The 25397-nt window shown below is 38.6% G+C and overlaps 1 protein-coding gene across 15 annotated transcripts in view; it reads right to left on the reverse strand.

The window, feature by feature from the left end:
- Positions 1-25397, reverse strand: part of Hiw (MYC binding protein highwire) — a 525671-nt gene that overhangs the window by 236632 nt on the left and 263642 nt on the right. The gene's annotated exons all lie outside the window — the stretch shown is intronic.

Raw genomic sequence — 25397 nt, forward strand, 5'->3', positions numbered from 1 at the left:
ACACTAACCCTACCGAGCCTTAAAAGTAACTGGTACATGTTCCCTTATAAAAATGACAAGATTAATTTTATTTAGACTTTGTGCGACTCCCATTGTAATACCGGCTCTACTAAAGATATCTATACAATAATTTCTTATGAAATCATTCTATTATTTCAATAATGGTAAAATAAACAATCTGGAACCGGTCATTTTGACCGGTGGTGGTAGGTTTAGTGTTAAAAAAGTGATCGTCCTTTTAAAAGTGTCCGAATACCACTACGGTTCACTGTAGGTAGCTCGAAGTACACTAATACAACAGAGCATTTCGCTGAATAATGTGAAAAAGAGAACACCGGCCGTTAGAAAATAGTAAAAAGTAAAAGGCAAGAAAGGAAGTAGTCGCGAGAGAAAAAGAGGGTAAAAAATTATTAGCCGCGCCAGCGAGTCCTCTGCGTCCGGTAGTCCAGGGGCCGAGTATTACGTTAAAGTCGCTTCTTATGTCTAAAGCCTTTTTCATGGCCAATGCATGACCCCTGGAAGAGAAGTCTCTATAAGGGGACGTGGCACGCGATCCATCTTTCATGAAACGCATACCGCGGCGTGCAAACCGTCGCGCCGCAGCAATAACGACGGCTTAGGGGCATAAAGTCTGCCCTCTCTCTCTCTGCTGAGAAACGGCCGGATACAGGGGTGCGGGGGGCATAGGGGGTCCCGAGGGGGACCTTACTGCTGCCGAGGTTCCCGAATTCCCGCGAGATTGAACCCAAGGTCGAGTACGCCCGGCTATACCACGGGAACACGAACGTGCCGCTAATATTGCGCGGCTCGGTGAAGCACACCGCCATGCACGTATCCTGTTCACTCCTTTGCCAACAGTATTTATACAGGGTGTGGCGAAAACGTCGAATCACGAGACCATGATGATGCACAGCCCTGCTTCTATGCAACGCCGGCTCTTGGTTTGACAGCGCGTCCATAAACACGCATAATTACATTAAACCCAGTTGAAATGCTGACTGCCATTTTGAGTCGACGCTACTGGCATAATCTGCGTACGCTGTTTCCATTTTTATCATTCTGATATAAACGGTTTAATTGAAGAAATTAGTAATATGTTCAGCGCCACACCATAAAGTCACACAAAGTCGAAACGGTAAACTTGTCGAATTGTTACCTCGTTGCCTATTTCAATGAGCTTTAAATATGTCGTCGAAGCATCATTTTACCAGTCTTTTCCATCTACAGTGACTCTCACAAATATTCGGACACTCTTAAAAAGGCGATAACCTTTTTAATATTGTATTATACGATTTGAACTTTTTTGGGAAGCTAGAGTAATTAATTTACTACAGGATGTGAAAAGAATTTTTTTCGAAAATTGCAATTGGTCGGAATTATAGGGAAAATACTAAAAGTTGCATTTTACAAATTTTTTATGCGGGCCTATATTGAAAATTTAAAGAATACGTTTTGTAGATCTCTGTGAATTGAACATATCCTGAAAATTTTGTCAAAATCGGTCGACGTTGCAATGAGCTACAAACGTTTAAAGCTGGTGAAGATTGCACATTTTCTCGATTTTCGGCCTATAACTACAGATTCTTACATCTTTCAATGCCTGTCGCTTTTCTCCGCATCAACCGATTTCGATGAAACTTTCACAGTGCATAGAATTGACACAGATCTACAAAACGTATTTTTTAAATTTTCAGTATAGGCCCACATTAAAAAGTTGTAAAACGCAACTTTTAGTACTTTGTATACAATTCCGACCAATTGCAATTTTCAAAAAAATTTCTTTTCACATTAAAAAGTTGTAAAACGCAACTTTTAGTACTTTGCATACAATTCCGACCAATTGCAATTTTCAAAAAAATCTCTTTTCACATTAAAAAGTTGTAAAACGCAACTTTTAGTACTTTGCATACAATTCCGACCAATTGCAATTTTCAAAAAAATCTCTTTTCGCATTAAAAAGTTGTAAAACGCAACTTTTAGTACTTTGCATACAATTCCGACCAATTGCAATTTTCAAAAAATTTCTTTTCACATTAAAAAGTTGTAAAACGCAACTTTTAGTACTTTGTATACAATTCCGACCAATTGCAATTTTCAAAAAAATTTCTTTTCACATTAAAAAGTTGTAAAACGCAACTTTTAGTACTTTGCATACAATTCCGACCAATTGCAATCTTCAAAAAAATTTCTTTTCACATCCTGTAGTAAACTAATTGCTCCAGCTTCCCAAAAAAGTTCGAATCGTATAGTCCAATTTAAAAAAAAGGTATCGGCTTTTTAAAAGTGTCCGAATATTTGTGGGAGTCACTGTACGTACAATGATATTGTATCCAATGTACGGGATTTTATTCGATTTGTAAAGTAACTTATGACGCACGTTTGCAAAAAACAAAGAGAAATGCAAATACCAGTCGCGAACAGAAATATCCGACGCGAGAAAACACTCGAGCGGAACGATTTGAAAATATTTCGAATGATTAATTGAATAGTATCAGTGTAAAAGGGATTTGCGCATGTCAATCAAATCTGGCCGAACGGATTGAGCAGAAATCAGGCTACTTTAATGCAATTATGTTGCCGCGTTCGTGAGTTCCACCGCGATTCAATTTAATTCGGTGGAGCGTTGGCATTCCGAATATTTCGTCTAGAAGTCGAACGCATTACGAGCCTTTTGGACGAGGAGAATCATTTCGTACTTGCGCGGCATGCGCTAACATTTATCGAAACAATTTTCCGCTTGCACTGGGAAACACGCCATTGACGTGTAAACTGAACTTCTATACCGAACACTAACAGCAAAATAGACGACATGTATGTATGTATATTCGTGACAGCTCCAGATTTTATGCATTCCCGACAAAAATGAGTAGGTGCACACACACGCACAACTTAGAACAGTGAAAAGATGAAAAAAACTTTAAAAGTATCAATATATTATCGTTATTCCATTAAAATTATTGTTATAATTAGTCCCTGTGTCTTGCAATTAATGCACAAAATTTTTATTTGACATTAAGAAACGGAGTCTAGTTGTAGCCACTGACAATTCGATCTGTGATTTTAGAAACGTTTCTATTTTCGTTGATATTTATTACAAATTTAAAAATTATTTCTTTCAGCTTTTATATTAAGGCCTAGTTGTACATTTAATATTTATTTGCTGTGATACATATAACCTCTATCACTTAGATCATTATACATGATCATTAGTACACTGCGGATGTTTATGCATTTTCCAATTTTTATAGACAAATTTGAAGAAAATGGAATGAAATAAAATCTTATTTTTAATGGAAACGCCCTTTGTAGATCCAAAAAAAAAAAAATTATATCGAATTTTATATTCCAGCCTTCTTTGAACATTTTCATAAGCCATAAATGCATAAAGATCTAAAGATCTAAAGTCTAATCATAAGATTTTACGCAATTATGGAAAGAATAGGTAGGTACAATTTAAAATGGATTAATGATTAAGAGAATTTAGAAACATGAATTTACTATTTTTAACGTATTAAAATTATTAAAGGATAAAAGAATTTTTTTATGTAGCCGCTCGTTCGTAAAATTAATGCACAAAATTTTCATTTTGCATAAAGATCCGCAGTCTAATGATTATCTCTAGTACATTTACTTTATTGTAAGCTAGCATACGATGTTATGCCGTTCTGTGGTTGTTTAATTTACCACTAACTAGCTCTGATTAGTTAATAATTGTTCCAGTTATTGTCGTATAGACGACTAAAATCAGTTGACAAAGCACATAAGACTTTCATATTCCTAACTACGTTGCCGAGTAATTCAATATCGAGAAGAAACATGCGGACGGAAAAATTAATTATCGTATTACACACACGCGTATCCTCACTGTATCAAAACTGTTAAGAGACCCGCGCGAAATAATCGAACGAGCAGCTACGACTAACAGAATATACATATAAATAACATCGTTTGGAATCGGCGCGTCCAGCGATATATCCTGCGACACTATAACTTTTTGACGCAAATACAAAGCCCGACTGACGCATCGACGATATATATTTCTGGATTTCGTGGAAAACGCAATTCACGTAACAGGACGTTCTCATATCTCCTCACGATACGATTGCCAATCTGCGCGCCGAACGATTTGTTTCACGGACTATCGCGTCAATCGTCGGATAATCGACGCTGATCCCTGCAGCTCGGGAAACCTTCCGACTTTGTGCCAGCGAAAAAAATAAAAAAAATAAAAATCGTTGGAACACCGGCCAGACCGCAGACATCAAAGGATGAGCCCGGGCGAAAAGCCCGCGCGCGACAGAATTCGCGCAAAAATGAAAATTAGGTTTGCCCTGGGCGAACCGCGGGAGCGCGCGCGCGCGCATGGAAACCTAATTACCCGGGCTGCGACGAGCGATAATCGAAAATCAACGATCGACTGTTTCCGGCGTAAATTCCGTTCGTCAACCCGCTCGTTCCCGTGATTTATATTCCCCCAAAATTCATGGGGAAAGTATTGCGCGCGCGCGTGTACAACGAAGCCGAAAGCAGAAAAGAAAAATCGAAAGCAATTATGCAGATTCCGGTGAAGTCCGAAGCTCCCGACGGAAATCGCGCGTCATCGATGAACCAGTTTCCCGGGGCGGAACAGCAAATCGAGAACAATCGCCGCACGGAATTAAGATTTACCACTCTCTGGGGCTGCGGAGGGCGGACTGTTGCCGCCGCATACCACTCGATCAAACTGCACGACGTTTTTACCAATGCAAAGGTGGCTATCAAACGATCGCAGGTGGTCGAACTGCATTTACGGGAGACATGGCTCTCGCGTTTAGCCGGTCGGAAAGAAAGTCGATCATTGGTGTATACTAGGGTTTGTCGGTTTTTAAAAACCGGTTTTGAAAATTTTGCAATCCGAAAATCGGTTTTTGCAGTAAAAAACCCGGTTTTAAATTTATACATAACACTTATATTAATCCGCTATAATGATTTTGATCTAATCAAAAAGTAGTGGTATAGCGGAGAAAGGTCTGGTAACATTGTTGGCTTAGTGGAGTGCGACTGCACGAGAACTGCAAGAACCTGAAGAAGTAACTTCCTCTAGTCCTCAAGCATTAAAGAAGGAGTTCTTGGTCTTAGAGGCTACAAATAGAAGAACAAAAAATTTAGATTTTATTATTCAATGCTTTAAAGACAATTAAGCCAAGTTCAGTAGCAAGTCAGCGAGTTTTTTCTATTTCTGGAAATTTTGTGTCCGAACTAAGGACACGACTAAACAATAAATCCATTGACGTTCTTTGCTTTTTGAAGTCATATTTTATTAAACAAAGAAAGAAGTAACATAATAATTTATATAAATATAAAACATTTGTTCATTTCTGTGATTTTTTAAGGGTATTATTTTGTTAATTTTTTAACTTAATAATTTTATGTATGTATGTATATGTACCTTACTTTTTCCTTTTTTTAATTTTTGAATTATTATCAATAAAAAAATTACAAACTTCTATTTTAAATTGTAAATATGTCTTGTTTTCTATCTGTAAAATTTCAAAACCGGTTTTTTAAAAAGTCGGTTTTTGTATAAACCCTAGTTTATACAGGCTGAGGCACCTAAAACAGGCCGCTCGAATATCAGCAGTTGGTGATTGAAAAAACATGGTCACACCTGAATTGTACCCAGTAAATAAATTATTAGACTGCGGATTTGATGCATTTATCACAGAAATGTATTTTGTTCGAAATTTTGAGGGGATGTTAAGCCCATACTCTGTTATTACGCGAACTCAGATTTTTTAAATCCGTCAATTTTTTCATATTTTTTATGGTGCTAATCATAAAAACAAAATACTTTTAAATTTAACTTTTAACTATAAATTTTTCATTTCTTGTAGTTCAGGCTATAATCAAATTCATACTGATTAATGAACAATTTCGTTTGTTAGTTTCGGATCTGTAGAAAGACTGGAATTATGGCGACCATCGATCTATGAATTTCAAAACATGCTCTATTAAAAAATCTATAACTCGTGTAAGTTTGATTATTCTAATTTGAAAATAATTGCACGTCGACTTCAAAATCCCGATGTAAAAGATTCGATTAGTCTTTCTGAAAACAATTCCCAAAAATTCGCACAAAAACAGCCTCGAAAATAAGAATTCGCGATGAAGATTTCAGACAAAATCCACTAAAAATGTGTTAATTAATAGATCAATCATATTTTACTTGCCAGACCAGTAATTTTCATTTGTTCGACATGCCTAACCCTAGATTTTTGTTATTCCATTTGTCTGATCATACATTGTTCTTATTTCAGTTGACTAATCATAAAGTATCCCCATTCCACTTGTTTGATGACAGACTAACCCATTCTACTTTCTTTACTATAGACTACCCCCATTCCACTTGTCTGATTACAAACTATCCCCATTCTACATTTATATTCCATTTGACTGACTACAAGGCATAATTATTCTACTCATCAGATGATGGATAGTATTTATTCTACTTCTTTTACCATACGTTGTCTTTATGTTAGTTCTGTGATCATAGACACGAACCTCGTGTTACGTATCTCGGCATAGATGAATTTCTCGTGTCTGGCCATAGACAGCCCTATTTCACTTGCTTGACTATAGACCATAGCTATTGCACCGGTCTGGCCGTGCTTATTTCACTCCACGAACTGTAGACTGTCTCGAGGCCATTAAGCTGACCATCAGTATTCTACGTGTCCGATCATGATTTGTGCTTGTTTACCCAAATGTTCCCCTTATTCCACTCGAGTGACTACAGACCGTCATCTTGTCTCTAGACTTCATTATTAGTAGACTGCGGAACTTTATGCATTTATAGCAAAATTGAGCAAATGAAATTCCAAACTATAGGAAAATTTTGAAAATTGAAGATGTCAATATATAATTTCTCATCTATTAAAATTATTATGGGAGGAAATAACATTAAATTTGGATTCTATTTCTTGCAATCGACGCAGACAATTTTTATTTAGCATAAAAATCCGCAGTCTAATTATTAGACTAGTTTAATCTATGAAAGGGCATATTTTAAATTTTCATTTGTAAAATCCTGATGTTTACTACAAAATTAGTTTCACAATTCATCGTAAACTGATATCTCAACAGAATTCAAGTCATTAGGTCCAATTTAAAAAAAAAGTGTTTCGTTATCCAGAGGTACATGAATACTTCGTACACCCACAGTACTTCACCACACATCGAACTCATTCCACCTGTCTGACTATCGATACTTTCGTTTCCCTTGCCTGAACCCAAAACACCATTCTACTTACGCCACCGTTGGTCTTCCTCCAACATCCTTCCGAGATGTTACAATAAAATCATAATCGCCGAAAGTACGCAACTACAATCATTAAATTTGACAACGTATTTTGAAGAAAGTGAATATGATCAAAATTTTTTAGAATACATCTTTTTTTTCCATCTCATCAGATTGGGACACGTAAATATTTAAATCGAAATTCCAGGAGTCATTTTCACTTTCACTTTCGATTTCAGCATCCTATAGCTTTCCTCGCCAAAATAAAAAACACGAAGGTTTCATTTAACCTTCTCCATGTGTACCATTCTAATGTTAACCCTGTACAGAGGTGTCATTGGATCCTATACATTTTTGGAGCAAAATATAAAAAAGTCTGCATAAGTTTTTTGTGAAATTTTATTAGTTTTTAAAAGGTAAGTATACAATGCTATAGAATTTTGAAACATATCACTAGACAGCGCATCTTCATGCAAAATAAAAATTTCTCGCCTAAATTTCAACAAACTGGAGTGAAATAGCAATTAATTTTCTTTCTCAATATGTTTAATAGCTTGGAAATAATATAACAGCGTTTTTTTAAATTCTTCTAATGTGTTTCATGTTTTAAATTACATCTACTCCATTGTCATAAATCGTCTAGAAAATCTTTGGAAATTTTCCAGTCGTCAACTCTTTATTTCCATATCGATCAGCCTGGGGTGCATTTGCAGCCCATACACAGAGAGAGAGAGAAGGTTAAAATATCCTTGCATTTCAGGTAACGACATTTGACCTCGTTCAACAAACTCCGAATTTCACCTCCATTTCTTCCGCAAACAACACCACCTAGACCACGTCAAACAAATTCAGATCGCTGGCGAACAGGTCACGATTACTGGAACGCACGGCTAACAAACTATACCGTAGCAGTCAATTAGCTCTGCGTCGAGCGTAGAGCACCCTATGAGAAATCGGTTTCGATCCTGGTATATCTCCGAGCCGAATAGCTTGCTCAATCAAACCAAACCAAACGGTGCAGTAGCTGTCGGCGCAAAGACAGCTTTCCCTCGCTATCAAACGATCCGCGTGTTTGGTCTGGATGGAGCGTTCCGTGTGACGTCAATGAGCATGAATGAACACAGAAACGAGGCTCCGACGAAGCGACGCGGAACGGAATGGCAGAATGACCGGCGTTGCCGGACACCGGTGGCCGATGTCACGAGATATATCGGAGCAGGGGCCGACGGTCGCGACCGGTCACTAGAGAATTTCCTCCGGACAAAAACAAAAATCGAGTTTGGCCAGGGGCGGGCCGATCGGAGCCAGGTCCGAGAGCTGCCTGTGCAGAAGGTACAAACTCGATTTAAAGCGCGACACGCGACACGCACCGGCGATAACCACCACGGTTAACGACATTTCCCCGTTGGCGCGTCGAGCACCGAGTAATTTGATTGCATTGGGACAGGATGTGGGCACCGGAGGACAGGGGACCGGGGAACAGAGGGACATGGGGAGAAGGGGATAGTGCCAGCACCGGGGACAACGAGAGAGAGCGAGCGCAGCATCGAGAACACCATTCACAAGGCCGATAATACGACGAGCACGCGACAGAATTTTCTGTTTGCCCGGAGAACCCTCTCTATCTGGCAGTATGCGCCGTCCACAATGCTCCGCCGATGATTCTTGTCGGTGCCCACGATTCTCGTACCCTGGCTAAAGCAATTATTCGAGGTAATCGAAAAGTTACCGCGGATTAAGATTTGTAGAAAAATTGTGGAGCCGGAATTTTCTTGCTCTATCCCATAATATTAGAGGAATACTGAAAATTGTCTGACGGTGTCCTTAATTCACTTGTCTGATCGGTAGACTATACCTATTCTACTTATCCGATTTTAAAATTGCCATATATTACTTGTCTGGTTATAAACTATCCTATTTCGACTTGTGTGACGGTGTCCTTAATTCACTTGTCTGATCGGTAGACTATACCTATTCTACTTATCCGATTTTAAAATTGCCATATATTACTTGTCTGGTTATAAACTATCCTATTTCGACTTGTCTGACCGTAGACTATACCTATTCTACTTATCCTATTTTAAAATTGTCCTATTCTACTTGTCTGGTTATAAACTATCTTCTTTCTACTTGACTTACCATAGTCTATCCTCTATCCATTTGTCTCGTCATAGACTATACTATTTCGACTTGTCTGACTGTACACTATACCTATTCTACTTATCTGATTACAAAATTGCCCCATTCTACTTGTCTGGTCATAGACTATCCTCTTTCTACTTCATTGATCATAAAACATCCCCAGTCTACTTGTCTGATTATAGACTACCTTCTTTCTACATGTTTGATCACAAAAATAATTTATTCTCATATTGCAAAATCCAGATCCTCAAAAGAAATTTGTAGAATCTATTTTCTTTTAACTTGAAGAACATATTAAATAAATTGTTTTAATTTCAGAACAATTTAAACAAGTAATAAATAATTTAATGATTTAATTAAATTTTTTATTTGCACTATCTATGATCGACATAAAGGAAAATTAAAAAAAAAAAGAAAAAAGAAAAATTAAACAAGTAATGTTGTGAACAGACAATTTCCCTACAATTTGATGACCGATTTTGTACGATCATGTTTTATAAAAGTATTATTTCGCAAAAATGGTTACATTAATATGATTATTGTAATATTCAATTGTTACCATAAGAAAAGGTAAAATAGCGAAACCATTTCTAACGAATATACAATTTGCTCACGACAGCATTTCTATGCACGACGAGAATGTTTATTCGCGTTGCCACTGCGTTGCTGTATTTACGAAAGGAACACCGCATGATGTAACCAAAACACCCATTATTGTCCTACATTTTCAGGTCACCCAAAAAAAGAACAACTGCAATTTTTTAAACATTACCATTCTCGCCAGAAAAACATTCGCGTGAGTTAGTTTTCAATGTGGATGCAAAGAAGCGTAACATTAAAATAACCAAAAGAACAGAAGAATCTCGTAAAAATAACGTTTTAAATAATTACTGGACTGTAAATCCTCATACAAAATGAAAATTTTGTGCATGTACTGCGAAAAATAAGAACCAACAGTTCTTCCCTTTTATAACCATTTTAAAAAGTTGAAAATAATATGATATATCGATGATCCAGTACATTCTTAATCTTCACATTTTCAAAATGTATCTATTCATTTCTGCCAGACATAAATAAAATCCACAGTCTAATAATAATAATACTTACTAATTTCAGCAGTCTAATAATAATTACATTTTCAGAAGACATATTTTTAAAAGCATCCGTTTTAGAACGACTACAATACACTACAAATTATACAGAAATGTTTCGTTCAAAAACTAAAATATTTGCAAAATAAATATTTTATATGAATAAACATACTAGAAACAAATGTTGCAATTATTATGAGTGCTGAACAATAATAACAAAATCATCAATTATTACATTATTGACAAGATCGCCGATCGTACGTAATCGTATTGTTACGATGAAGTTGCCTTTCCCCTGTGATATTCTGAAGTTATCACAGAGATCGAGTGAAGTCGCCTGTCAGATCGATATTGCGGTATCCGGACAACGAGTTTGTTGATAAGAAGAAGAGAGATGTTAGATCCTCTCGAGTGATTGAGACGAAAGCACACATTATCGATTGTTCTCCTTCTATTGTACATTTAATAAAGTTATAGTTTCGTTTATTATTATTATGTGTTCTCCGGCAAGACCACGCCGAAGCCTTCGCAACATTGGTGTCAGAAGTGGGATTACGGGAGATAGCACCGCAACAACATCCACTTCGGGAGTAGAAGCGATGATGTTGCAGACGCTTTTCGAAGCCCTCCAGAGGAACATTTCGGGGCAGTTTCAAGAGCAGCAGAAGATCTCAGAACAGAGATGGGAACAGGAGAGGACCCGGTTTGAAGAGACGGAAGCAGCAAACAGGGCCGCTCAAGCTGCGAGGGAAGCTGCCTTGGAAGGACGTTTCGGGATCCTGGAGGCTCAGTGTCAGGTGCTCTCGCAAAATCTACACACGCTTGTACAGCCGCGATTAATTAACTCTACCGAGAACCGTGAACCTCAAAATGAAAATATATCTGTTCTTAACGGGTCTACGTTTCCGGTCCTTCCGCTTTCGCAGCAGGATCCTCCGCGCGATACGGTGGGCGGGTTTCGTAGTGTTTCAGAGTTAGGATATACCGTGAAACCGCCTAAATTCGACGGTAAAGCTTCGTGGGAAGAATATCGGATTCAGTTTGACACGATAGCTCGCGCGAATAGATGGGATGAACCGAGGAAAGCTTTGGCCTTAGTTGCATCTTTGGAGGGCCCTGCTCGAGGAGTGTTGACTTCTCTTTCTGTGGATAAACAGAATGACTTCCAGACGATAGTTTCGGCATTAGAGTTCCGTTATGGGATAAAAAATTTTCGAAATTTAAGTTATGTGAAGTTTCAAAATTACAGGCAACGGAAAGGGGAGTCGATTTCTGAATTGGCGGCAGAAATTGAGAGGCTTGCTCAAGCTGCATTTGACGAATGCCCTTTCGAAAGTAGGGACAAACTCGCGGCCTCTCAATTTGTAGCAGCATTGGCCAACGAGGAGATCAAGCGAATATTGAGACTCGGTGGTTTTACATCTCTGAGGGCAACGGTTATTAGAGCTCTAGAGATTGAAGCTGTTGAGTCCATTACTGAAACCTCATATAAAAACCGAAACGATCGCTACAAACCTTATTATTTTCCGGAACGAATTATCCCTGGACGGAGTTGGAGAGAACGGGAGAGCGATCGAAGACCGGAGGAGGCGTTTCGTCCGAACAGGAGCTACCAGCAGAGGTCGAGTTTCGTGAATCGGAATACAACGAATATTAACAGTAATAGAGAAGATCGACCCAGGGAGTGTTGGAGTTGTCGGCAGCCTGGACACTTTCAGAAGGATTGTCCGAAGAGGCAAACGCAGAAGATGGGAAACGCAAAGAAGTCACAGTAGAGGGGGAGACTGTGACTTCTTCTTCTTCTACCCCCGTCGTGCTGAAGACTTACTTGAAGAAGAATTGTACGGCCATCGAGGGATTCATCGATGGAGAATTGACTTCGATAGTAATTGACACAGGATCGAGTGTGAATCTTTTAGGGACAAATAAGTTCAGTCCCAAAAGTAAGCTTGGCGCGGCGGAGGGACTTCCGGAAATGAAAATTGTGTCCATTTCTGGAGAGAATTTACCGATTCAAGACAGGTGCAGATGTCTGGTTAAAATTAACAGTTTTGAATCGGAGGAAGATTTCTTCGTAATTAATATGGCGGAGGAGTGTATTTTGGGAAATGAATTTCTCCAGAGACACGCGTGTGGGCTCGATTATTTGGCAGGAAAATTACAAATAGCTGGGAAGGAGGAGGTCAGCTTTATTGGTCGAGGGATGAAAAATAAGGCAGAAGTAACTTTATTGGCGAAGAAGAAAGAAGTTACTCCGGAGGAGGAAAAGATGGTTTCACTTGTGCCGAAGCATTTAAAAGATCTTTTCCAGCGTTGCTCTACCGTCTTATCTCCGCCGCGGAAGATGGCGTTTGCAGAAATAGCACATGAATTTCAGGATGTGTTTGCAGAAAATCCTGAACATGTTGGAAGTTGTGACGTTGTCCAACATAGAATTGATACAGGAGATTGTGTACCAATCAAACAGGCACCACGTCGCCTTCCTTTCCACCGACGAGACGAGGTTGAAGAGTTACTCGCAAAGATGGAAAGGCAAGGAGTAATCGAAGAGTCGAAAAGTCCATGGTCCTCTCCTATCGTTCTTGTGAAGAAGAAGGATGGAAGCACTAGATTCTGTGTGGACTATCGCCGGCTTAATGATGTCACGAAAAAAGATTCTTACCCATTACCGCGAATTGAAGACACGCTAGATGCCCTAGCTGAATCGTCTTGGTTTTCAACGATAGATCTGCAAAGTGGTTATTGGCAGATTATGTTGCATGAAAGGGACCGTGAGAAGACCGCGTTCTGCGTGGGTAAAGGACTCTGGCAATTCAAAGTGATGCCCTTCGGACTTTGCAATGCCCCTGCCACGTTTGAACGACTTATGGATACGGTATTAAAAGGCCTTTGCGGAAAAATCTGCTTGGTGTATTTGGACGATATAATTGTTTACGGGCGAAGTTTCGATGAGAACATAGAAAATCTGAAGATTGTTTTCGTACGCCTGCGTCAAGCTAAACTGTTAGTGAACCCGAAGAAATGCAATTTCTTCTGTAAAGAGGTGCGTTACCTTGGACACATCGTTTCCGAATGCGGAATAAAAACGGATCCGGAGAAGATAAAGGCAATCCAGGAATGGCCGGTCCCGAAGAATAAAACGGAACTAAGAAGTTTTCTTGGGCTCTGTACGTACTATAGGAAGTTCGTCAGGGATTTTTCTGCCATCGCTAGGCCACTACATCGTCTGACGGAAGAGAAAGTTACCTTTGGATGGTCAGAAGAATGCCAGGAGGTGTTTGAGTGGTTGAAACAACGACTCTCTGAATCTCCGATACTGGCTTACCCTTTGGTAGATGCAGATTTCATTTTAGATACTGATGCGTCGAATTTTGCCATTGGAGCTGTTCTCTCGCAGGTTCAAGATCAAGAGGAGAAAGTTATTGCGTATTTCTCGAAAATGCTAGGAAAAGCTGAGAGGAATTACTGCGTGACTAGAAGAGAACTTTTGGCAATAATCAAGTCTATTGAACATTTTCACCACTATCTGTATGGTCGAAAATTTTTAGTGAGGACTGACCATGCTGCGCTCAGATGGTTACTGTCGTTTAGGAATCCAGAAGGACAAATGGCTCGTTGGATAGAAAGACTGCAACAGTACGATTTCGAAATTAAACATAGGGAAGGAAAGTTGCATATAAATGCAGACAGTCTGTCAAGAAGACCATGCGAGGTTTCGCAGTGCAAATATTGTCATCGCCTTGAAAAGAGAGAGTTGAGAGAAGAAATATGTAACAAGGAAGAACACGTTTACAGGTCGATCTGTGAAGATGCCGGTTCAGAAGAATGGAAGAGAGCACAAGAGGACGACGGAGAAATTAATTTCATATTACAAAGAGTAATTGAGCAAAATAAGCCAGATTGGCAGGAAGTTTCTTCATTTTCCCCAGTGACAAAGTTTTACTGGAAGATTTGGGATTCTCTTGAAGTAAGAAAAGGTTTGCTTTTCCGGAGGTGGGAATCCACAGACGGGAAAGAAGCAGTTCTGTTATTAATCGTCCCTAGATGCAAAATCGAAGAAGTGTTACGGGAGTGTCATAACGCCCCATGGGGAGGACATTTCGGAATTCGCAAAACACTTGCTAAGATTCGGCAAAGGTTTTTCTGGCCTGATCATTGTCGGGAAGTTGAGGAATGGTGCCGTCGTTGTGATAGCTGCGTGGCGAAGAAGGGCCCTAGAGAGAAAGGGAAGGGCGCTTTGAAGATTTACAATGTTGGAGCCCCTTTTGAACGAATTGCACTGGATATTGTAGGACCTTTACCAAAATCTACGACCGGAAACAAATATGCCCTTGTCGTCGTAGATTATTTCTCGAAGTGGCCGGAAGTGGTTCCGCTTCCGAATCAAAGAGCAACAACCATAGCGAAGACCCTTTTAACGGATATAATAAGCCGTCATGGTGTACCACTGGAACTGCATTCAGATCAGGGTCGGAATTTCGAATCTAATGTTTTCAAGGAATTGATGAGGATGCTTGGAATTAAAAAGACAAGGACGACGCCCCTACATCCCCAATCGGATGGACTCGTTGAAAGGATGATTCGAACTTTATTGCAGTATCTAACACAGTTTGTTTCAGAACATCAAAAAGACTGGGATGAATGGATACCGACGTTCCTTCTAGCATATCGGACGTCTCAACATGAGGTAACCAGAAATACTCCGGCAATGGTTCTCATGGGTCGAGAATTACGACTTCCTTTAGATCTCCTGAGAGGAAGTAACTACGCTTCTGAGAAGAAGGAAGAAGGAACTTACATCGAAGAAACGAGGGCTAAGATCTTGAAAATCCATGATTTTGTGCGTCAACGGATGAAGATTAGTAGTGACAAAATGAAGTCTTGGTACGATGTTCACGCGAATTCAGTTTCATTTAAAACGGGAGACAAGGTATGGTTATTCAATCCACGGCGTACAAGAGGCCGGTGTCCGAAACTCCAATCTGACTGGGAAGGACCGTATGTAATAAAGGATCGGTTAAATGAATTAATCTTTCGTATAATTCGCTCACCTAAAGCGAAGCCAAAGATTGTTCATGTAAATAGACTCGCACGTTACAATGCTTGAATTTATGAGGCAAAGGAAAGGAACTTCGACACTTTTCGCCTAAGAAGAGGACGTTTCATCAAAAGAAGACGGGGGTAACTTTGTTCTGGTACCCGAGAAGACATCAAGAAAGGAGTACTCAAGGCACAAGAGTCAAGAGGAGTGGCGAGGATTGGGCGGAGTAGCTTCATTAAAGAATTATTAATCCCTCCTATCAACGTCCTGCTCAGGGTTTTTGGGTGGTTTTTCCCCTGAGACAGAGGACAAATGTCGGGACGTTTACTGTCTGACTGAGGCCACCAGGGTAAATCACTTAAGTTTTCGATTATTGACTTTTCAGACAGTGGTTGACATGTCAGGGAGCTGCCATTCTGACGTGAAAAGGTTAACGACTACGTATTGAAGATGCTGGTTAATTAGAAGCGTGAAGGTTGAAACATCTACAGAGGTGAACCTAGTCGCGGACGGGACGCCCGCTTTCTTCGAAGGGGGGAGTAATGTTACGATGAAGTTGCCTTTCCCCTGTGATATTCTGAAGTTATCACAGAGATCGAGTGAAGTCGCCTGTCAGATCGATATTGCGGTATCCGGACAACGAGTTTGTTGATAAGAAGAAGAGAGATGTTAGATCCTCTCGAGTGATTGAGACGAAAGCACACATTATCGATTGTTCTCCTTCTATTGTACATTTAATAAAGTTATAGTTTCGTTTATTATTATTATGTGTTCTCCGGCAAGACCACGCCGAAGCCTTCGCAACAGTATAATCGAGGCTACTGCCTCGTTGAAAAAAACTGTTTCAATTGAAGACGAAAGAAAGGATAAAACTAGCCTTTATCCAACAAACGCGAAGATATCTCGGAGACGTTCTGTCCGTAAAATGTTTACGATATTCGCGTTCCCGGAACTTTTATTTTACATTGAAAACCCAGGGAATTGTTTCGTGGACGTTGTCAGTTTAGTGTAGTCGCGGAACTGCATTCAGAGATCGGGAATCGTGTGAAAATGGTCGGAAGGTGTGAATGCAATAAGACACGTCCATTTATTATCTCTGTGCACTGTGTGTAGACCGTGTTCCCATGTTTATTGATCCCCTTTCTTACTGCGCTCTGTATCCGCCGCTGCGCCTCTATATTCTACTTACCCAATTTAGCTGCCGCTGTACAATCGACCGAAAGTAGGAATATATGTATCGACTATTTTTCTACTCCACGAGTAAAAAGTATTCGGAGCAAGAAAGAAGAGTAGAATGTACGGCGCTGGCGCAATATTCTCGCGTGGAACCGAGAAATCGCGATGTAAACGCGATTTTTCAGGTGGTTGTGTACGGAAGTGCTTTCGGAGTACTTCTTGAAACTTAATAATAGATCGCGGATTTTTATGCAAAGTAATAGTTGTCTGCCTTAATCGCAAGACACAGAGAAGCTATATAAACCTTTATTTCTTTTCTGTATTTTTCGATTCTCACTCCGTAAATGTCATATTTCACATTGAATTCTTTAAACGTCTTACATAAACGTAATTGTTTAAATATTAGCACTTTCGTTTTGCATTTGACCCGCTGATTTTTATCGTACAAGCGTACAATCCGCGATCTAGTGATCAGGAATTTGCTAATTCATAAAATATGAGAAAATTCCTACGTTGACAAATATTAATGATAGCAGCATTAGCAGTTTCAATTATTAATTACATGAATAATCTCTTGATATTCCACGATCAAATTCTACGAATTTTACAAATGTTTTTCATAAAAAATACTAATTCGTAAAACATAAGAAAATTCCTACACTGACAAATATTAATGTTAGCAGCATTAGAAGTTTCAATTATTGTTTACCTGAATAATCTCTTGATATTCCGCGATCAAATTCTACGAATTTTACAAATGTTTTTCATAAAAAATACTAATTCGTAAAACATAAGAAAATTCCTACACTGACAAATATTAATGTTAGCAGCATTAGAAGTTTCAATTATTGTTTACCTGAATAATCTCTTGATATTCCACGATCAAATTATACGAATTTTACAAATGTTTTTCATAAAAAATACTAATTCGTAAAACATAAGAAAATTCCTACACTGACAAATATTAATGTTAGCAGCATTAGAAGTTTCAATTATTGTTTACCTGAATAATCTCTTGATATTCCGCGATCAAATTCTACGAATTTTACAAATGTTTTTCATAAAAAATACTAATTCGTAAAACATAAGAAAATTCCTACACTGACAAATATTAATGTTAGCAGCATTAGAAGTTTCAATTATTGTTTACCTGAATAATCTCTTGATATTCCGCGATCAAATTCTACGAATTTTACAAATGTTTTTCATAAAAAATACTAATTCGTAAAACATAAGAAAATTCCTACACTGACAAATATTAATGTTAGCAGCATTAGAAGTTTCAATTATTGTTTACCTGAATAATCTCTTGATATACCGCGATCAAATTCTACGAATTTTACAAATGTTTTTCATAAAAAATACTAATTCGTAAAACATAAGAAAATTCCTACACTGACAAATATTAATGTTAGCAGCATTAGAAGTTTCAATTATTGTTTACCTGAATAATCTCTTGATATACCGCGATCAAATTCTACGAATTTTACAAATGTTTTTCATAAAAAATACTAATTCGTAAAACATAAGAAAATTCCTACACTGACAAATATTAATGTTAGCAGCATTAGAAGTTTCAATTATTGTTTACCTGAATAATCTCTTGATATTCCGCGATCAAATTCTACGAATTTTACAAATGTTTTTCATGAAAAATACTAATTCGTAAAACATAAGAAAATTCCTACACTAACATATATATTAATGTTAGCAACATAGCAGTTTCAATTATTATTTACATGAATAATCTTTTGATATTCCGCGATAAATTCTACGAATTTTACAAATGTTTTTCATAAAAATTGCTAATTCTTAAAATATAAAATTCCTACGCTAACAAATATTAATGATTCACTTTTACCATACGTTATTCCTTAGTTGGTCAAACAAATGTTTTCATAATTCTTCAAAATAATAATACATGAATTTCACAATACAATGCAGAATAAGCACATTGACTGCAGTATGTAATAGTCATCGATTAATTGCAACGATTACAATTATTCCACATGTAATTAATTCTGCAATAACGTAAAATGAAAACTGCTCCACTGGGTAATTAACAATTATGAATGATACAAATGATACGAAGTTACCACTTCTAACTTTACCTACGTTTCCAGTGAACAGCATACAATCTATTCAATATTATAATTAATTCGATAATAGTTTGATAAATTAATAACCATTATAAAGAAATTGAAATACTTAAGGGTTGGGGCTATAATTAGACAGCGCGGAGGTATGAAGATTTTGTGTGAAAGCAAAATAAGATGGAGGACTAATTATTTTCTTTAATAATTTTAATAGCTCAAAATTAATATAATATCACTACTCATAAATACATACAATCCTTCAGTAACTATTACGTATAGGGGAGACAGCTCAGATGATCTTGACCTTGACATACGTTGTGAACGTCACCTTTCTGATTGATCCGTCCCAAGAGGGGTATTTTCAATTTCAATACAATCCACAGCTTACTCATAACTAGACTGCGGATTTCATGCATCGATGACAAAAATGAATGCGCCAAATACAGAATTGAAAAGCCATTCGAAGGATTCAAGGACATTGTCACAGTCATCATTTCAACTTTTCAAAAGATCATTAAATGAAAAAATATATTTTTATTCAACTCCAGTCTCTTACAATAGACATGGGTAATTTTTATTTTGCATAAAACTCCGCAGTGTATTCATAACTAGACCGCGGATCTTCATGCAAAATAAAAATTCTTTGTAGATATTGCAAGACACAGAAGCCAAATAGAAACTTCTTACCTTTTTTAATTATCTTATTAACCTGAAACTAATACACTGATGTATTAGATAAATAAATCTTAGTATGTCCACACTGTGTTCTATATTGTGCAATACGTGCCCATTTCTATCAGAAATGCATCAAATCCGCAGTCTGCTCACAACATTGTCTATTTTTCCAGCTTCCACGAGACGTTACATGGAAATCAGTTGTGCAACAGTTGTCAGGCACAGCTCTTAGATCTATGGCGAGAGCCATAACCAGTCTACAACTGAAAAAAAAGTTGAGAGAGGTCGAAAGGCGCCAACCATATTGATAATCACACACGCGGAGACGCAAAAACGGTGGATAAAGATGCCGGGTGACGGAGCAAGAGGAGATCTCGGAACGAGTCTCGTCTAATTAATCGACACTTGTGCGTTATGCGGCGACACTCGAAATTGTACGCTGCACTCGGCGTATCACTTTGTTCTTTGGCTGTAGCCTTCCTCCGCGGAGGCGTCACGCCGACGCGTCTCTTCAATTACGAGAATTAAAGTAATTGCACGCCGAGACCGTGCCACTCGAACTCCTGCTATTATCGTCTCTTCTCTCGCGAAGTTGAAGCACAAACTGTGCCCCCATCTCGACGAGCTCACGGTCATTCAGATCCCCGATTGCATCGACCCCCCGGTGCGGTTTCTTTTCAATTCCCCTATTATCATTCGCTTCCTCCGATCCGGTAATTAATTCGTCGATTAAATCGTGGCGCACGCGTGGCTCGCGAAAAATCTGTAGCGCCGAGCATAATTAATAATCTCGTGCTTCGGGAATGTCCTTGGACCTTCTACCTACAACTTCAACGAAGAGTACTGTTTGGAATGTCGTTTGGAATGCAGATTCTTCTTTGTTGAATTTTAATTGAATAAGAAAATCAAATTCGTTTAGTGCATGTTGTGCAGGTCTTATCTTCACCTTTTTGCAAATCAAATTCACACTTTCACATATCAAATTCACCTTTTTGTAGATCATATTCATCTTGTGGATGACTCGAAACTTATTCCTAGTTATTCGTGCGATCGTATACACAAGCATTCACAGTGAATTTCTATTTTTTTTATCCATTTTTGTGTTTCTGACCTTGAATGATCTTGAATAACCTTGAATGATTATATCTTTGAAATTGTTTCGTCAAGGGCTACAAACGCAAAATTTCAAAAATATGTAGTTCCATTTAAAAAAAACTAGGTTAACCTTCAAATCTCCTAAGCACTTTCACCTGACAAATGTTATGCACACCACGTAATGGGCCCCTCGAAATCAAACAACTTTTGTCTGGAACATTTCTTCCTGTTCGCAGTGAAACTTTTCTTTCTTCACATTGGATATTTTTTTGTTAAAGTAGCCGAAGAAAACAAATTTGTAGAAAAACTTTAGTTGCAACAGGATGAATACAACAGAATATGATCTACAAATAGGATATTCAATAATTGAAGGGATGGATGGAAGAAAAGAGTTTTTAGCGAGGTATGTTGTCCTTTTTTGATTAATGAAGATAATAACACAAATCAATTACAAATATATATGTATATATATATATATATAATGTTATGGTTAATCTCTAATACAAAAAAAGATAATAATTATCTTCATTCATCAAAAAAGGACAACATATTTTGTTAAAAACTCTTTTACAGAAACCTTCAATTGTGTTGTACCAAAAGGAAGCTTAAAACTTTTCTGTTACAATATAATCCCAAACGAAATTATCATATGACGTTACTGGGAGCGACTTGTTGATAGGTAAAGAACTGTTGTGAATGTTTCTCTGTGTCAAACCATGATCTAAGAAATAAATACCGAATAAACATTGAATATAAGGCGTTTTGACTTCATTTCAACACTTACTTTTCAGAAAACATTGTCTTCAGACGATTGGCTATAACTTCTTATGCGTTAACTCTATCATTACACATTCTGCAGCGAAAATGTAACTGGCAACTATACCTTTCAAACGGTATCAATTTTTTGCGTAATTCTCATCACACGAAATTTTATAGCTAGAAAACAAAACGTGTCGAAACCTTTACGACAGCCCCTTAATGTGATAATCAAAAGCGTAAAGATGGAGATAAAACGGCCTGTACCGCGTTAACAAGTGAAACCATAATGCTTTCGTTCATCTCGCCGCAATGACCGAAGGGTAAACGAGGAGATCAGCAGGGTTAATTGATGCTCTTCAGCGGAAGTTGGCAGTTTAAACAGCCTGAACAGTCTTCCGGTAGCGTTCGCAAGTAGCCGATCAAGATATTTGTGCATCAGTCGAGTGCATCGTGAAGACGGGGGACAAATTGCGTCGAGTGGGAAGACGGCATCATTGAGCGTGGTATCATTGAAAGACGGGGCGCCCCTGTCTCGTTGCGAACTGACAGAAACCGGCGGAAAGAATGGAAGGACGCCGGCAATCGTGGATGCAAATCGACAAGGGACACGGCGCGCGGCGTAACGACTTGTCCGGCTACGTCGGGACGAGTCCTTGTCCCCTTATCGTCGGGATTAGCCTAGAAGGGTCCGAGGAGCCGGTTTGAATTTCGATGAATCGAGATTATCCGAGTCTCCGGCGACGCGACGGTCCCGCCGCTATTGAGAACTCGCCTTAATCGCGTCGACGGTTGTTCCAGTCGAACGGCTGGGATTTGCTCTCGGGTAGCGGACGCACCAGAAAAAAGAAAAACCGGGGTATATCGCGGAATAGAAGACCAAAGAGAAACTGCGAGGATGTCCGCGAACCTGAACTTGCTGTTTCGCCGTTCGATTCGGACCACTTGCACATCGCGACGATTAAATATTGACGGTGACGCCGCGCCGCCGCGAGCGCGAGGAATCTGCCTCGAATCGGACGGATGTTTGCCTCTGCGGTAAAGGAAAACAGTCCGGTCAGTGATAAATTGATAAATAAAGCTGCTCGTACGTTCCCGTGTCTGCTACACCCGGTATTCGCTGTTTAACGACAGTTTCCGCGAAGTATTAGCCCCGTTTGATCGGAAATCCCAGCCGCTTCGTCCTGATGTCTCTCTGATTCCCGCGAGTTCGAGACTGTGATTCGACAACCAACGAAATAACTGCAGTCAATTATTTCTCTGACAAATTTCAAATATTTAGATATGGCTCCTTTCACAGCCTTGGACGTTCATTCGTTTGTACGGGAAATAGCTGCGTCCCTCTTACGTTTGTTGCTAGAAGACGATGATAAGTAGACTGCGGATTTTATGCATGTCTGCATTGAGGTGTAATTTCTAATCTCGCGCTGTTTTTTATTTGTGAGGATTGTCACTCTTCGACATGTGGTTAGCGAAATTTTAAAAGATTGTAAATTATAATAAAATTGTTAATTGTAAAAAAACAACAGCGTTTTCTATAATTTAAAATAACACTTCTTAACGAAAGACCCTGTACTCTTCAAATGTTTCGATAGCGATTTACAGTGGGTGTACAAAGTATTCGTACACCTTTTAAAAACTAATAACCTTTTTATAATTGTACCAAACGACCTGATTTTTTATAATCAATTAGAAGCATTTGTTTACGAAATGATATGCAAAAAAGATTTTCCAGAAATTTTTAATTTACAAGGTTACATGCAAAAATAAAAAAGGGATTTTTAAAGCTTTTTTATTGGGGCCCTTAAAGAAAATTTAAAATTTATGTTTTGTAGATCTATAATAAAATAGTTACACACATGCTGAAAATTTCATCGAAATCGATTAACATACACGCGAGCTACAAGCGGTTAAAAATGGTAAAAATCGTAGTTTTATACGACTTTTGATCAATTTCTGCTTCGAATCCACAGAATCGTACATCTTTCGATGCGTGTCATTTTTTCCTACGTCAACCGATTTCGTTGAAATTTTCAGCATGTGTATAACTATTATAGATCTACAAAACATATATTTTAAATTTTCATTAGGGACCCAAATGAAAGAGTTTCAGAAAATGCCTTTTTCATTTTTGCATGTAACCTTGTAAATTAAAAATTTCTGGAAAATCTTTTTTGCATATCATTTCGTAAACCAATGCTTCTAATTGATTATCAACAATCAGGTCGTTTGGTACAATTATAAAAAAGTTATTAGTTTTTAAAAGGTGTACGAACACTTTGTACACCCACTGTACGAACAAAAAAATATTTTCAATTTACCGATCGATTTATACCTTCTCTCGTTAAGCGGACAATGTGTTGCGTCGCACGGACCTCGGCAAGAGCCCTACAGTAACGAAGAAGTAGAAATAATTTCGGAGGATTCTGCAGTACATAGTACGTATGACAACGGCGTTCAACAACGTTCTATCCGCTGGTTCGTTCGACAGATGTTTCGAGGGTTGTCTCAAGGATAGCGTGAATCCACCTTCGGTCTGCGACTGCAATTTGAGAGAGAGAGAGAGAGAGAGAGAGAGAGAGAGAGAGAGAGAGAGAGAGAGAGACAGAGGTACTGCCGGCAGAAACGGTTTTCAAGTAACTCGAATTTGAAGGGGACACGTTGTCGGGGACTGTTGTCCGGTAAATTGAGTTCCGCATGTGATGATGCTAGACGTTGTTCCCAAATCACGTAGGAAAACATTGGCGGAGTGTGCTGAAATTCTGATAGCGGGTAGCGGAACTTCTCGGATGTAATTACTAGAAGCATCGGACGATGGAACCCGACTGACGACCAAGGGATTCCGCCCGGATAACTTCCGATCAAATATATCTGGATTATAAACGACGACGACGACGGATCCGCCGGATAAACGGTAGTCTCCCCTCCTTCCCCTCCCCTCCCGCCGCCCCTCGGAATCTCCGGTTTTATTCCTCTCCGTCATAGCAATCGGCGTTTTTGCGACAGGAAGGCCTGTGCAGACCACGAGAACTGGGTCACCGGGTGACAGAGACAACTGGGTGTAATTGCGGAAGACAAATATGACAACTAGGCGCTGTGTTATGCAACGCGTCGAGATTGCGAGGAGTATTGCTGTCGCATTAATATCAAGTCTCAGTGAAATATTACTTTAGGACGTATAATACGGTGCACAATTAGACCGGGCATACCCGGTGTCACGAAATTCTCTGTCATTTTACGAGCCGCAGACTAATATAGTGTAATTAACTGGACTGCGGTTGTTTATGCGCTTATAGATTAAACGGACGCGTGGCCGCCACCGGCGACATTAATTGCATACCTTATGTTTAGACACTGCGGACCTTTCTGCAATCTCCTGTTTGCACTGGCGGTTCCATACGAAACAAGCCGGCTAGTATTTACTTTGATAAAGAGTATTTTTGGATAAAAAGAATGCTGCCGATCATTATGGAACAGGGACTACTACCGATGTGTAAAATCCCGATATGTTTATCGGTATTTATCGGTCAATTTGTCGGTTCCCTTATGATTATAACATGATTTAACATTTTAACCCTTACGATTTAACATTTTAACCCTCACGATTTAACATTTCCACAGATCTATCACAGTAATATGCGGACACTTTTACAAGGACGAAAACTTCTGTAATATCAAACCATACGACTGCAATTTATAATGAATATGAATGTCGAAAAAATTGCAATTGGTCGGCATTACAGAGAAAATACTAAATGTATTTTAGAACTTTTTTCTATAGCCCTTAATGAAAATTTAAAAAATACAGCTAACGTTTGTACCTCAAATATCTTTGTTGTTTTCAATGGTACATCAAGTGTCTTGACGACAAAGTTTAATTGTAAAACGGGGCTCACACGATACCAAACAATTTTTGCAGCAACAAAGATATTTGAGATACAAACATTAGGTAATTCAACCTGTACATACTCTAAAAATTTTATCAAAAGAAAAGCAAAAGTAGCATTACTGTACTTAGCAGTGGCAGTCCTAGGGACAAATTCGGTTGA

Source organism: Lasioglossum baleicum, chromosome 9 (genome assembly GCF_051020765.1).
Source record: "Lasioglossum baleicum chromosome 9, iyLasBale1, whole genome shotgun sequence".
Taxonomy (NCBI): domain Eukaryota; kingdom Metazoa; phylum Arthropoda; class Insecta; order Hymenoptera; family Halictidae; genus Lasioglossum; species Lasioglossum baleicum.